The 15,474-nt window shown below is 37.6% G+C and overlaps 1 protein-coding gene and 1 long non-coding RNA gene across 2 annotated transcripts in view; one reads left to right on the plus strand and one right to left on the minus strand.

The window, feature by feature from the left end:
* Positions 1-1,383, minus strand: part of SEMA6B (semaphorin 6B) — a 196,617-nt gene extending 195,234 nt beyond the window's left edge. Inside the window, exon 1 of the mRNA XM_053703159.1 lies at positions 1,144-1,383. The gene's annotated coding sequence lies outside the window, so the exon portion shown is untranslated. The remainder of the gene's footprint in view (positions 1-1,143) is intronic.
* Positions 1,384-1,552: 169 nt separating this feature from the next.
* Positions 1,553-15,474, plus strand: part of LOC128649734 (uncharacterized) — a 28,337-nt gene continuing 14,415 nt past the window's right edge. Inside the window, exons 1-2 of the long non-coding RNA XR_008400688.1 lie at positions 1,553-1,710; positions 12,136-12,350. This is a non-coding gene — a long non-coding RNA (uncharacterized LOC128649734). The remainder of the gene's footprint in view (positions 1,711-12,135; positions 12,351-15,474) is intronic.

A 15,474-nucleotide genomic window follows, 5' to 3' on the forward strand; every position in this document is an offset into this window, starting at 1 on the left:
CAAAAATTGGATCAACAATATATGATATAAGATAATGACCTGTGCATACTCGGACCAAAAAACACACAAACAAAATGGTAAAAGTACTGTTTTTAAAGTTGTCAAAGCTTGTGATTGTCTCCTGATTCCATAGAGACATGGTGTAAAGTAAAAAGAGCACAAATTGGCCATTTGGGGTTTAGATGATTGTACACAGTTGTATTCTTTTGGGTATCGATTCGGTTTATCGTAATCAACAGTCATTATCGGTCACTAAAAGTGCCATTGTGGAGAGATGGAGATGGAATATTGTGGGAGTTATAAAGCTCAGCTGTGTTTAACTCAGTAAGATTCTGATCGTTTTGATAAAACCAAGTCCCTTTAAAGCCCACACAAAGGCATCTACCAACATTTTGTGTAGTTTTGCTAATCATGTAGCAATATACACAACTAGTTCTCTGTATTATTACACAGTTAGACAATTACAACATGATAGATAGATAGATAGATAGATAGATAAACCATTAATAAAATTTAGCAGACAAATATGTAATTTGACTAGTAAATATATAGTAATAACATACATATTTATTTAGACATGCTAACCAACAGTGTGTAGTGCAGTAATATGTACACTGTATGGCTATCAGTACCACATATATAGACACTGTGCAGGTATCCATATCATATAATAATCCATGAACTGTACAGATATCAGCCAATACAGGCAGCTGTAACCATACCCAGACACACTATAAAGCTACTCACATGAAATGATTCATTCATTTGTCCCATAAATACAAGTCATATTATCCATAGATAGATACAATGCATTACAAATTATATATAAAATGTTGATAATAGGAATATTAAAATGATTAATAGAAACACAATACAAAAAATATTTGTACATTTGCATATCCCAAAAATATGTATCATATAGACAAACACACTTCTCATTTATGTTTATGGGCACATCTATTAATATGCAGACTTCAGCTGATGTAAACATCAGGCTTAGTGTACAGACACCATGCAAATGTGGATTAATAGAACAGGGTAATAATATATAGTATACATCATAGTCATATACATACTAGATACACATAAAACACATACATACTGTTTTAAGATCAACAAAAAATGTTTTTATTCTGCACTTACCTCTCAGACTGGGTCCTAGCTTTCTCTAAGTAATGTTTCACACTTTTTCTTTGCTTTTTCACTTCAATGATTATTTAATGTGTATTCATGGCATGAGAGCAAGTGTAAATATACATCTCTGTTCATGCCCATTTCACATCTAGACTTACACACATATCAACTGTACTGTAGATATATTCTCACACACACTGCACTGCCATCCCACAGATATCTCCCTTCATACTCCTTTGCAAGCCACAGAGCATTGTGTCTGTATAGGCATGTACTCCTGTCTTACTGGTGCGCACAGCTCATCCGCTCTCTGCACATACACACACGTGCAGGATATTCCTCTATGGTTCCACCTGTCTCCCCTTGTGTCTCCTTACAGCTGTTATTACTGCCCGTGTCAGCTGCTGTTCCCCTCACCCCTCTCAGCTTCGCACAATCATCTCTGTGTTCGGGGGAAAGGCCTGTCACAGCCACCTTCAGAAAGATAGAAGGAGTACCCATAACACAGAGGAGACGGCTGCAGTGCTGGTATTATGTCATATGTTGGATTAAGTTGACAAGTGCTGAAAGTCCCTGGTTAGTATCTAATGTGTGTTTGATTTCTTGACTATAGATGATCAAGACTGATTTAGAAAGTGTTAATTTCCGTGTTGTGTATAGTGACCTGTTAAAAGGAATACTAAACCCAATTTTTTTTGTCATGATTCAGATAGAACGTGCAATTTTACGCAACTTTCTAATTTACCCCTATTATCATTGTTTCTTTGTTTTCTTGCTATCTTTATTTAAAAAGCAGGAATATAAATTTAGGAGCTGGCATATTTTTAATTCATCACTTGGGTAGCCCTTGCTGATTGGTGGCTAAATGTAGCCACCAATTAGGAAGCACTACCCAGGGTTCTGACCCAAAAATAGGCTGGCTCCTAAGCTCAGATTCCTACTTTTTCAAATAAAGATAACGAGAGAACAAAGAAAAATTGATAATAGGAGTAGAAAGTTGCTTAAAATTTCATGCTCTATCTGAATCATGAAAGAAAAAATTTCGGTTTAGTGCCCCTTTAACTGCAAATTATCAGGAATGGCTTAGCCTGCCATATACCGTATGTAATGAGTGACAGTCATGTGTCCATGTTGTGTTACCCCCTGATTGCAGATTATATTATCAGACATATCAGAGTATATATCAGACTTTGTCCAAGCTATCTAGCTGTTCAGTTCTCTGAACTTAATATAGTCTTGTGACTCTGGGAGATATATTTCACTCCTTTGAGCTTAAAATAACAATATTCCTGTACCAGAGGTAAAGTCATAGCGAAAGAATTGTAGGAGATAGAAAATTGCAAGGGACCCTGTATTTGTTTGTGTTTGTGTCTATACAATATCACTGGCACAATGTTATACAATGTTATCAGTATATATTGGGACAAGTGCCAGGCAAAACATTTATGTATTTATCTAGCAAAATTCATTGCTCACTCAAACATATTTTAAAGGGACATAACTGAATGATAAAATGTTCTGTGCTAGATCATGTTATTTAGGCCTGCCCTTTGGGCCTGGTTAGATAGATGCGCACTCTGGGCCCTGTGCTTTGAGGGGCCCCTACATCAGGGGTGAGGGTATGAGAAGGTGCAATGTACATCCTGTGTTTAGTTTGTGAAGAATTGTTTATAATACTGTATATGTGATTGTGTGTGTGTATATATATATATATATATATATATATTAATAACAATTAAAGCTCAAAGGAACATTCTACTGCAAAAACTGCATGCCCTATGTGTTTAACCCCGCAAACTAAACATTTCCACTCGGGTGGTACAGAGAATTACTGGTCAAGAGCAGGAAGTAGCCAGTGAGCCAATCAGCACTGGCAGTCTCACAGCTCCACCAATCACTGGCTTTGTACATCTTGGCAGCTGCAGTACTTGTGGCTCCATAAAGGGTTAAATAAGTAACTTTTTGTCAATAGTTCAAACATTACATACTCTTATACAGGGTTCATCAATCCATGGGTCAGGGCCCATTACTTGGTGGCAACACCATGTTTACTGAGGTGTGACTTGTGTGTGTTATGTAGGAGACAGTGTGTGTCTGTTGTAGGAGAGAGTGTGTGTGTGTTGTAGGAGAGTGTGGTGTGTGTTGTATGAGAGTGTGTGTGGTGTGTCCGTATTGTAGGAGAGTGTGTGATGTGTGTGTTGTAGGAGAGTGTGTGTGTGTTGTAGGAGAGTGTGTGTGTTGTAGGAGAGTGTGTGTGTTGTAGGAAAGTGTGTGTGTGTTGTACGAAAGTGTGTGTGTTGTAGGAAAGTGTGTATGTGTGTGTGTTGTAGGAGAGTGTGGTGTATTTGTTGTAGGAGAATGTGTGGTGTCTATGTGTTGTAGGAGAGTGTGTGGTGTGTGTGTATTGTAGAAGAGTGTGTGTTGTGTGTTGTAAAAGAGTGTGTGTGGTGTGTGTGTATTGTAGGAGAGTGTTTGTGGTGTGTGTATTGTAGAAGAGTGCGTGTGTGTTGTAGGAGATGGTGTGTGTGTATTGTAGGAGAGTGTGTGGTATGTGTGTGTGTTGTAGGAGTGTGGTGTATGTGTGTGTGTTGTAGGAGAATGTGTGGTGTGTGTTGTAGGAGAGTATATGTGGTGTGTGTGTGTATTTTAGGAGAGTGTGTGGTGTGTGTGTATCGTAGGAGAGTGTGTGTGTGGTGTCTGTGTGTGTTGTAGGAGAGTGTGTGTGGTGTGTGTGTTTTGTAGGAGAGTGTGTGTGGTGTGTGTTGTAGGAGAGTGCTTGTGGTGTGTGCATTGTAGGAGAGTGTGTGGTGTGTGTGTGTGTTGTAGGAGAGTGTGTGTTGTAGGAGAGTGTGTGTGGTGTGTGGGTTGTAGCAGAGTGTGTGGTGTGTGTGTGTTGTAGGAGAGTGTGTGGTGCATGTTGTAGCAGAGTGTGTGGTGTGTGCATTGTAGGAGAGTGTGTGTTGTGTGTGTGTTGTAGGAGAGTGTATGGTGTGTGTGTTTTAGGATAGTGTGGTGTGTGTGTGTGTGTGTGTGTTGTAGGAGAGAGTGTGTGTGGTGTGTTGTAGAAGAGTGTGTGTGTGTGTTGAAGGAGAGAGTGTGTGTAGTGTGTGTTGCAGGAGAGTGTTTGCTGTCTGTTTTAGGAGAGTGTGTGTGGTGTGTGTGCACTTGTGTGTTGTAGGAGATTGTGTGTTGTAGAAGAGTGTGCGTGTGCACTCTAGGAGAGTGTGTGTGTGTGTGGGCATTGTAGAAGACTGCGTGTGTTGCAGGTTGAGTGTGTGTTTGAGAGTGTGTGTGTTTTATGAGAGTGTATTTACCTTTTACAATATTTGACTACAATCAGGAATAGAGTACACACACATTTTAGTTACTTTGCCAAAAATTGCAGCTATCTTATATATTACTTAAGGCGCAAAGGTATGTGGTATCATGGCACTGGGTCTTGGGAAAAAACGTTTGAAGAACCCTGCTCTAATGAATTTGAGCATGCAATTGTTTTGCTCTAGTATGTCTCTTTAATTGTTGATTATAGTATGAATAAATAAGAAAAAATAATTTATAAAGGACTACTATTGCAGCTCATAAAACAAAGCAGTATATTGTGCTATAAATTCGCTATGCCTAAACTAGAGGTAGAAACCATCCAAACAGCTCATGCAAAAAAATTAATTAGCATAAACTGCCTTATTCATAAAAGATAACATTGTAATTTGTATACTGCCACCATATTTCTGTTTCTATCTCGTATTACAGATATCTTAAATGAATCAGGAGGGTCACATGGATTTCAAAACCATGCTAAGACTGTTCCAAATCAGGTAAAGATTGGGAACCACTAGTGTAGTGTAAAAGGGACAACAGATTATCAGGACTGGTCCACACACTTTTCTGGTTTCTGTTTTATGTAATGAGTCCAAGACCCACTGATTAGTGTGAAGATTATCAGGACAGGCTCACATCTAGCCAGGTTTCTATCTAGTGCACATTGATACCTTTTCAGGCCAGGTTCCATCCCTTAGATCATACCGAGGTTTTAATGCTTGTATAGGGTGGCATTCTCCAATTTACAGGTATATATTGCCTAACCCAGTGCTTGTTATGGTTAATTTTTATTTTACTGTATTGATACATGTATGGTGTTAATACAGTATGTGTGCTTTTGATAGTATATTACTGGCCTAGACTCACTAATAGAGAGGTGAAATAAATATATGTAATTCTGTTATAATATAGAGAATATTCACTAAACAAGACGAGATGTCTTATAAGTTAGCAAATCTACTCACTAAAATAACATATGATGTATAGTTCACTTAAATGAGAGGCCACTACTTTGTAAATCTCAAGGTTAGGTTTCAATATAATTCTATATTTAGCTAAGTAAGTGATAATTTGCTAATGAAGGTTGACCTTCTGACTGCAATTTAACAGAACAGGCTGAATTACTGGTGAGTATCTAGCTAATGTAGGATAACCTCCAGACTGCTGATTATCAGGACAGGCTCTGACAGTACTGGCTTTTTATTTAATGTATAGTGAACTCCTACTATTATCAGGTTATAAATTATTAGGTCAGTTTCAGACAGTGCTTCATTTATATTTAATATATGGTTTGACAATGTAACATGGACCTGCACATACACCAGCATACAATGATATGCACACACACATACAAAAGGCCATATCAGCTGGGATATTGTCAGGTTATTTCTCGAGGAGAAGCAATCAAATAATGCAGGGTATATTTGCATGCCAATTTGGAATTTCCTAACACAAAACACTTAGCCAGCATCAAATACAGAATGTCATATCTATCTACAAATACAAGAGCAAATAAAACATAATTGGTCTTAGAATGTCATTGACATTTACAGTGCAACACATAGTGACACTCAGTTTCACACACAGAAATACACAATAACATGCACAATGACATATATTTACAAAAGCACCATAGAATAATAGCATGTGCATTGACTTACTGAGAAATAGACACATGCTGAAAGAAAACAAAATGCAAAGCCACAATATTGATGTTACATAGAAAATAAAACAGAGACATGCAGAACTGTACAGTGATGCACAGTAAATACCTGAATAGACAGGGTTACATGCAAAGAGCATTTAGCATATTGATTACCTATACTGATCTCTAGACTATAGATACACAATCACACAAAGAATCCACTATATATATATATTTGATTGGCACATATTATATTAAGCAGTGAGCCATAAATTACACCTGCAGAATCTCACACTTCAAAAGGAAACAGTGATATACACACCCACACAATGCTATTCATAAACACATATACTGACACAGATATGCACACGCTGAGTGCCGCACACAGGGGTAGCCACACAAATATACCAATATTAACACACCCATTACCTTGTGCCCTTGTCACATCCTATCACATCTGCTGTTTCTTCCTGATCCTGCAGGTTTCCAAACCCTGAGCTCTCCATACAGTGTTTAACAGGGTCTCCTGTCACAGATCCCTTCGTACACTGCTGTCTGTCAGTCCCTGTGGGCGTCAATCCCTCTCCCCCTTTGTCCCTCTTTATCTTCTTGCTCCAAATGCCCCCTCCTCTCTCTCTCTTTCTGTGTCCCCTCTCTCGCAGTGTCCTCTCTCTTTCTCTCTCCCTCCTCCCGCTTTCTCTCTATGCCCCCCTCCCTTCTCTCTCTCCCTCTCCTCCCCCTTCTGCAGCTCTGCTTCTCTGTCAGTATCTCTCTCTTTCACCCGTTCCCTCAAATTATCTTTCAGTTCTATATCCTTATACCTTGAGTTCTGACTCTGATGTACAGCCTTTATTTCTATCAGTACACTCTCCCTCCTCTCTCTGTATGTATGCTCCAATTATGCTTTGCTTCCTCAGATATATATATATATATATATATATACACACACACATATATATATAGATACACATATACACTCATCTTCAGTCAGATATATATATATATATATATATACACACATATATATAGATACACATATACACTCATCTTCAGTCAGATATATATATATATATATATATATATATATATACACACATATATATAGATACACATATACACTCATCTTCAGTCAGATATATATTTATATAACTATACCTATCTATAGCACGCCCTCTCTCTGTATGTATGCTTGATTTGCTTCCTTATATATATATAAAATACACATGGGCACTCATCTACATATATATATTTATATAACTGTATACCTATCTATATATATCTCTCACTGTATGCAGATTATATATATATTGCTGTCTGTGTGTGTATGTATGCTCCAATTATGCTTTGCTTCCTCAGATATATATATATACACACACACATATATATAGATACACATATACACTCATCTTCAGTCAGATATATATTTATATAACTATACCTATCTATAGCACGCCCTCTCTCTGTATGTATGCTTGATTTGCTTCCTTATATATATATAAAATACACATGGGCACTCATCTACATATATATATTTATATAACTGTATACCTATCTATATATATATCTCTCACTGTATGCAGATTATATATATATTGCTGTCTGTGTGTGTATGTATGCTCCAATTATGCTTTGCTTCCTCAGATATATATATATACACACACACATATACATATATAGATACACATATACACTCATCTTCAGTCAGATATATATTTATATAACTATACCTATCTATATCTCGCCCTCTCTCTGTATGTATGCTTGATTTGCTTCCTTATAGATATATATATATATATATATATACACATGGACACTCATCTACATATATATATTTATATAACTGTATACCTATCTATATATATCTCTCACTGTATGCAGATTATATATATATATATTGCTGTCTGTGTGTGTATGTATGCTCCAAATATGCTTTTGCATATACTGTATATATATATATATATATATATATATACATACATATTTATATATATATATATATGCATACACACACTCATCTACAGATATATATTTATATAACTGTATATCTATATATATATATATATATATATATATATATATATATATATATATATATATATATATATATATTTCTCTCACTCTTATATATATATATATATATATACACATATATACAGTATATATACACGCATCTATTCATCTAAACTCAGTACTGCTACCAATTTTTGAGTCTTGAATTTTGATTCAGTTTTAAATTATCCATATATTTTGAAAATATCAAATTCAGTATAATTTGAATGTTTTATTGTAAGTATTTGAAGGTTTTATGTAATGTAAAAAAAAATTGATACTTTTTCAATACTTTTTTCCAGTAATGGACAGTCTTGATACTCCCTAAGCAACAAAGGTATTGATGCAAAGTATTGAGGCCCTAGCTTAATAGAGAGATAGACAGATTTAGAAAGAAAGAAAGAAAGAAATGATTGATAGATGATAGATTGACGATAGATAGATAGATAGATAGATAGATAGATAGATAGATAGAGATGATAGATTAGAGATAGATAGAGATGATAGATAGATATATAGTGATAATAGATGGATATATTAGTGATAGATATATATATTTAGATAGATATTTAGATAGATAGATATATAGATAGAAAGAATGTGTATTGTGTCTACATGTCTGTCTAAATTTAATGCAGCTATGAATGCCTATTATATACCTACTATTACTATATGTATGCGTACAAAATAATGTACACTTTCATAGAAAAATGCATTCCTGCCTTTCAAACAGGTCACTGTTAACCCAAACCCATAATGTCAAAAGGTTGTGTGTGTGTATTTTCTATGTGTATTGTATGCATGTATTCTTATAAAACTATAACAATCACCTTGTGTGTACATAGGTTGAAATATGTGATTATGTTTCTACTGTACAAGAAATGTGGCTATGAGTAGCCAGCACCAATATTAAAATAAATAATGTCCACTAGCTTTTTTCTGTTACAAAAACCCTTGGGCTTCCCTACAAGCAAAGCTATGGGAATTTATTAACTGATTTACAAGTAAAGAGAAAATGAGCATAAATTGAAATGTCTTAGATCTACCTATTTGCTGGACTGATGAACTCTGATGAGGTACAATGGTAACCTTCATTCAGTCTCCCCTGGCCAATGACTGGAAGAGCAAACTCAGCATTCGCCAACACCGGCATCAACAGTAACTCTGACCAAAGTCTATAATTATAGCTTCTGTACAAAATAGTCAATGGTTTGTTAAATTGCTATTTGCTAGACAATGCAAAGGCAGCAGGGGTCAGATTCTTAATACTAGTGTCTCTCTGAACCCATGCAGGTTTGTATTGTCAAAGACAGACTTGCCGTCATACCTTATGGTAAGATCCAACGTGCTACTTGGGACTAAATGAAGTGACAGGTAACAGAGCCCAGCAGCACGGTGAATGGCTGTGTGTGTGTTTTACTACAAGTTCAGCTAAAGACCACATCATAATTGAGATGAACTACAATATCTTCTCAAATAGTACAAAGAGTCTATGGGGTAGATTTATCAATGTGCGAGCGGACATGAGACGACGTATCGTATCATGTCCACCGCACATCGATAAATGCCAACAGCATACGCTCTCTGCATTTATCATTGCACCAGCAGTTCTTGTGAACTGCTGGTGCAATACCGCCCCCTGCAGATTTGCGGACAATCGGCCACTAGCAGGGGGGGGTCAATTCGATTGGGTTGATTTCTATCCGCTGCCTCAGAGCAGACGGACAAGTTATGGAGCAGTGGTCTTTAGACCGCTGCTTCATAACTTCTGTTTCCGGTGAGCCTGAAGGCTCGCCGGAAACAAGGGGCATCAAGCGCCATACGGAGCTTGATAAATATGCCCCTATATATATCTCTACATGTTGTAATACTCCCATTAGCAAATGCTTCTAGTAAAGGTTATTACTGGTTTTCAGTGGTACATGCACATATCCTGTGGGGGGCTGTGCACCAGTATTTTAACACAACACCTTTCTCAGAGAGATAGTGGTGCCTTATATGACACAAATTAAGTCTTCAAGAAGCAAAACACACCACAGTCAGCTTTCTGAGCAGACATGGTGTTTGTATCCTGATGATCTAGTCAAACGTAGCATATGCGCATATGTCGCTGAAACACCATCGCCTAGATTTAGAGTTCTGCGGCCAAAGGGGAGCGTTAGCTACGCGTGCTTTTTTCTGGCCGCACCTTTTAAATACCGCTGGTATTGAGAGTTCACAGGATGGCTGCGTTAGGCTCCAAAAAAGGAGCGTAGAGCATATTTAACGCAACTTCAACTCTCGATACCAGCGGTGCTTACGGACGCGGCCAGCTTCAAAAACGTGCGCGTGCACGATTCCCCCATAGGAAACAATGGGGCTGTTTGAGCTGAAAAAAAACCTAACACCTGCAAAAAAGCCGCGTTCAGCTCCTAACGCAGCCCCATTGTTTGCTATGGGGAAACACTTCCTACGTCTGCACCTAACACTCTAACATGTACCCCGAGTCTAAACACCCCTAACCTTACACTTATTAACCCCTATTCTGCCGCCCCCGCTATCGCTGACCCCTGCATATTATTATTAACCCCTAATCTGCCACTCCGTAAACCGCAGCTACTTACATTATCCCTATGTACCCCTAATCTGCTGCCCCTAACACCGCCGACCCCTATATTATATTTATTAACCCCTAATCTGCCCCCCACAACGTCGCCTCCACCTGCCTACACTTATTAACCCCTAATCTGCCGTCCGCACGCCGCCGCCAGCTACATTATAGCTATGTACCCCTAATCTGCTGCCCCTAACACCGCCGACCCCTATATTATATTTATTAAGCCCTAATCTGCCCCCCACAACGTCGCCTCCACCTGCCTACACTTATTAACCCCTAATCTGCCGAGCGGACAGCACCGCTATTATAATAAAGTTATTAACCCCTAATCCACCTCACTCCCGCCTCAATAACCCTATAATAAATAGTATTAACCCCTAATCTGCCGATCGGAGCTCACCGCTACTCTAATACATTTTTTAACCCCTAAAGCTAATTTTAACCCTAACCCTAACACCCCCCTAAATTAAATATAATTTTATTCTAACGAAATAAATTAACTCTAATTAAATAAATTATTCCTATTTAAATCTAAATACTTACCTGTAAAATAAACCCTAATATAGCTACAATATAAATTATAATTATATTATAGCTATTTTAGGATTAATATTTATTTTACAGGCAACTTTGTATTTATTTTAACCAGGTACAATAGCTATTAAATAGTTAAGAACTATTTAATAGCTAAAATAGTTAAAATAATTACAAAATTACCTGTAAAATAAATCCTAACCTAAGTTACAATTAAACCTATTACTACACTATCAATAAATTAATTAAATACAATATCTACAATTATCTACAATTAAACCTAACACTACACTATCAATAAATTAATTAAATACAATATCTACAATTATCTACAATTAAACCTTACACTACACTATCAATAAATTATTTAAATACAATATCTACAATTATCTACAATTAAACCTAACACTACACTATCAATAAGTTAATTAAATACAATACCTACAAATAACTACAATTAAATAAACTAACTAAAGTACAAAAAATAAAAAAGAACTAAGTTACAAAAAATAAAAAAATATTTACAAACATCAGAAAAATATTACAACAATTTTAAACTAATTACACCTACTTTAAGCCCCCTGATAAAATAACAAAGCCCCCCAAAATAAAAAATGCCCTACCCTATTCTAAATTAAAAAAGTTCAAAGCTCTTTTACCTTACCAGCCCTGAACAGGGCCCTTTGCGGGGCATGCCCCAAAGAATTCAGCTCTTTTGCCTGTAAAAAAAAACATACAATACCCCCCCCCCAACATTACAACCCACCACCCACATACCCCTAATCTAACCCAAACTCCCCTTAAATAAACCTAACACTAAGCCCCTGAAGATCTTCCTACCTTATCTTCACCATACCAGGTTCACCGATCGGTCCTTGGAAGTCTTGATCCAAGCCCAAGCGGGGGGCTGAAGAGTGACGTCCATCCTCGCGCTGAAGACTGGATCCAAGCGGCAGCTGAAGAAATCCATCATCGGGCTGAAGTCAGAAGTCCATCATCGGGATGAAGTCTTCTATCAAGCCGCATCTTCAATCTTCTTTCTTCTGGAGCGGAGCGGAGCCATCTTCTTCCAAGGTATTGTATTTAATTAACTTATTGATAGTGTAGTGTTAAGTTTAATTGTAGATATTGTATTTAAATAATTTATTGATAGTGTAGTGTTAGGTTTAATTGTAGATAATTGTAGATATTGTATTTAATTAATTTATTGATAGTGTAGTGTTAGGTTTAATTGTAGATAATTGTATATATTGTATTTAATTAATTTATTGATAGTGTAGTGTTAGGTTTAATTGTAACTTAGGTTAGGATTTATTTTACAGGTAATTTTGTAATTATTTTAACTATTTTAGCTATTAAATAGTTCTTAACTATTTAATAGCTATTGTACCTGGTTAAAATAAATACAAAGTTGCCTGTAAAATAAATATTAATCCTAAAATAGCTATAATATAATTATAATTTATATTGTAGCTATATTAGGGTTTATTTTACAGGTAAGTATTTAGATTTAAATAGGAATAATTTATTTAATAAGAGTTAATTTATTTCGTTAGAATAAAATTATATTTAACTTAGGGGGGTGTTTGGGTTAAAATTAGCTTTAGGGGTTAAAAAATTTATTAGAGTAGCGGTGAGCTCCGATCGGCAGATTAGGGGTTAATACTTGAAGTTAGGTGTCGGCGATGTTAGGGAGGGAAGATTAGGGGTTAATACTATTTATTATAGGGTTATTGAGGCGGATTAGGGGTTAATAACTTTATTATAATAGCGGTGCGATCCGCTCGGCAGATTAGGGGTTAATAAGTGTAGCCAGGTGGAGGCGACGTTGTGGGGGGCAGATTAGGGGTTAATAAATATAATATAGGGGTCGGCGGTGTTAGGGGCAGCAGATTAGGGGTACATAGCTATAATGTAGCTGGCGGCGGCGTGCGGACGGCAGATTAGGGGTTAATAAGTGTAGGCAGGTGGAGGCGACGTTGTGGGGGGCAGATTAGGGGTTAATAAATATAATATAGGGGTCGGCGGTGTTAGGGAGAGCAGATTAGGGGTACATAAGTATAACGTAGGTGGCGGTCGGCAGATTAGGGGTTAAAAAAATTTAATTGAGTGGCGGCGATGTGGGGGGACCTCGGTTTAGGGGTACATAGGTAGTTTATGGGTGTTAGTGTACTTTAGAGCACAGTAGTTAAGAGCATTATAAACCGGCGTTAGCCCAGAAAGCTCTTAACTACTGACTTTTTTCTGCGGCTGGAGTTTTGTCGTTAGATTTCTAACGCTCACTTCAGACACAACTCTAAATACCGGAGTTAGAAAGATCCCATTGAAAAGATAGGATACGCAAATGACGTAAGGGGATCTGCGGTATGGAAAAGTCGCGGCTGGAAAGTGAGCGTTAGACCCTTTTCTGACTGACTCCAAATACCGGCGGTAGCCTAAAACCAGCGTTAGGAGCCTCTAACGCTGGTTTTGACGGCTACCGCCAAACTCTAAATCTAGGCCCATGTGTGCTTAGAGAGCTGGCGGGGGAGTGAATTGCATCAGTTACTCACTCATACATATACATACACCTGCACGCACACACACACTCACTCATACATATACATACACCTGCATGCACACACACACTCACTCATACATAAAAATACACCTGCATGCACATGCACACTCACTCATACATATACATACACCTGCATGCACATGCACACTCACTCATACATATACATACACCTGCATGCACAAACACACTCACTCATACATATACATACACCTGCGCACACACACACACACTCACTCATACACACACTCACTCATACATATACATACATACACCTGCATGCACACACTCACTCATACATATACATACACCTGCATGCACACACACACTCACTCATACATATACATACACCTGCACACACACACACGCACACACTCACTCATACATATACATACACCTGCACACACACACACACTCACTCATACATATACATACACCTGCATGCACACACTCACTCATACATATACATACACCTGCATGCACACACACACTCACTCATACATATACATACACCTGCACACACACACACATACACACACACTCACTCATACACACACTCACTCATACATATACATACACCTGCACACACACACTCACTCATACATATACATACACCTGCACGCACACACACACTCACTCATACATATACATACACATGCATGCACACACACACTCACTCATACATATACATACACCTGCATGCACACACACACTCACTCATACATATACATACACCTGCACACACACACACACACTCACTCATACATATACATACACCTGCACACACACACACACTCATACATATACATACACCTGCGCACACACACACACACACTCACTCATACATATACATACACCTGCACGCGCACACACACTCACTCATACATATACATACACCTGCACACACACACACACTCATACATATACATACACCTGCGCACACACAAACACACACTCACTCATACATATACATACACCTGCACACACACACACACACACACACACTCACTCATACACACACTCACTCATACATATACATAGATCTGCACTCACACACACACTCACTCATACACATACTCATACATATACATACACCTGCACACACACTCACTCATACATATACATACACCTGCACACACACTCATACATATACATACACCTGCACGCACACACACAATCACTCATACACACACTCACTCATACATAGATCTGCACTCACACACATACTCACTCATACATACATCTGCACACACACTCACTCATACATATACATACACCTGCACACACACTCATACATATACATACACCTGCACTCACACACACTCACTCATACATATACATACATCTGCACTCACACTCACTCATACATATACATACACCTGCACACACACACACACTCACTCATGCAGATACATACACCTGTGCGCACATGCACTCACTCATACATACATATACATACTCATGCAAGCACACACTCACTCAAACAGATACATACACCTGCACGCACACACACACTCACTCACTCACTCATACATATACATACACCTGCACTCACACACACTCACTCATACAGATACATACACCTGTGCACATACATATACATACTCATGCAAGCACACACTCACTCAAACAGATACAAAC

Source organism: Bombina bombina, chromosome 2 (assembly GCF_027579735.1).
Source record: "Bombina bombina isolate aBomBom1 chromosome 2, aBomBom1.pri, whole genome shotgun sequence".
Lineage (NCBI taxonomy): Eukaryota > Metazoa > Chordata > Amphibia > Anura > Bombinatoridae > Bombina > Bombina bombina.